Here is a 1759-nt window from a genome sequence, read left to right as displayed (position 1 = left end):
CACGGAGAGAACATGCAAACTCTACCCAGAAAGGTCCCCAGACCAGGATATGAACCGGTGACCTTCTTGCTGAGAGGCATCAGCTCTACCAACTGAGCCACCGTGCCGCACATGTAGAAACATGTTTTTATTATTTCTTACACACAATGCTAGTGTTGAGTTTAGAAGTTACACTCACATGCAGGATTAATGAACATCTAGATGACCTAAAGTCAGAGTTTTGATGTTTAACACCTGGCTGGATCACAACAAAAACTATCTTAGCCTAAAAATTTAAATTAGGAAGGTTTTCCTTTAAGGTTTTATGATTTAGGAATAACTTAGAGACAGAAAGCGCTGAGAGTAGTACCAAACACACGCTCTGAGTGCTAACGGATTGAGCATCTGTGACATAATAGTTTCATTTCTAACAACAGCTGTTAAAATACAAAACTTTTCAATGTTTACGTGAATATTTACACTTCTATCATTCAATGATTGAGGGTTAATTAAGCTCAAATTTATCAGGGTTTTAGTAAAAAAAAATGTGTTAGAAAACAACAAAACTAATCTTAACCACAACCTTTATTTTAACGCTCGACACCGCTTGATTTCCGCCCCCAAATTTACTTCACCTCTGTCGACTCTCGTCTTCACAGGTTTTAGTTGCCGTTTCTTTTCAAGAGAAAAGTATTTACCTTTGTGTTTTGGACTTTCTAAAACCATTGTTTTTCCCTCTGAAGAAGTAAATTTACACTTTTTACAGAACATTTATCTGAACTTGGTGGTCTCAGGACTTCACTGTGTGCCTGAGCATCATAGTAAAAATTTAAAGACTTCTACACAGAAAGAAACTTTTGCAGTCATAAAAACCTGCTGCTAACTTTGATAACATCCTCATGGAATCATTCTCAGAGGTCCCTTTACTCTGAAACAGTGCTAACAACAGGCATATCTGCACTTTTCTTTGCCTCTTTCCCTCCTCCCCTCAGTCACTTACTGAGTCTGAGAAAGTCAGCGTGGGCGTTCAGGCTTTCTGAAGCCTCGTGTGAAAAATGGCCCCACCTCTCCTGATCGGCCCAACTGCAGGCTTTTCCTGGCRTTACTGTAACACGGACATGTTCAGCACATCCTGAGTTCCTGAGTTTGTCACACCGAACACCTACTTCCTGTCCTTACTTCACCTTCGGAGCASGACTATTTCAAACAACATGGTGCTTTTTCAACGTGTATTTGTTAGCAAAATATCTCACCAGCCACTGAATAGATTTTAATCAAACTTGTGGTCATAACGATTAACTCCAGCTAATTGACTTTATCCTACATAAAAATATCAAAATACCCTGAGGTAAAATTTGATGTAGTAGTAGCTGAGAGTCATTCACAAAACAAACTGAGCATGACATCTCATAACACAAGATCGCACAAAACGTTAAAGATTTAATCACAAGTCATTTGTTTTTGTTAAGGCACAAATTCCACAAACATAAATCTCCAAACATCTAATTTCATCTCAACTTTATTGTTTATGTTTTAAAATTGCAGCGCTCCTACAACAACCATACAGTTAAACTAAAAAACAAAAAAGTTCCCCCAAAACACCACAATATTTCTAAAAACCACAACAAGAAACTATCAGTAACCGAACGAAGGGAAGGAGTTAGAGAGCGAAGCACAACCAGAGACCGTGGGCGGCGACACAGCTGTGCATGTGTGTTCATTTATGTCAGTGTGTGTGTGTGTGTGTGTGTGTGTGTGTGTGTGTGTGTGTGTGTGTGTG

At 39.0% G+C, this 1759-nt stretch overlaps 1 protein-coding gene across 2 annotated transcripts in view; it reads right to left on the bottom strand.

The window, feature by feature from the left end:
• Positions 1–1759, bottom strand: part of LOC106521782 (protein tyrosine phosphatase non-receptor type 12) — a 47950-nt gene that overhangs the window by 27143 nt on the left and 19048 nt on the right. The window lies entirely within an intron of this gene.

The sequence above is a fragment of the Austrofundulus limnaeus genome, unplaced genomic scaffold, assembly GCF_001266775.1.
Source record: "Austrofundulus limnaeus strain Quisiro unplaced genomic scaffold, Austrofundulus_limnaeus-1.0 Scaffold115, whole genome shotgun sequence".
Classification (NCBI taxonomy): domain Eukaryota; kingdom Metazoa; phylum Chordata; class Actinopteri; order Cyprinodontiformes; family Rivulidae; genus Austrofundulus; species Austrofundulus limnaeus.
This window is presented reverse-complemented; position numbering and strand designations above follow the sequence as displayed.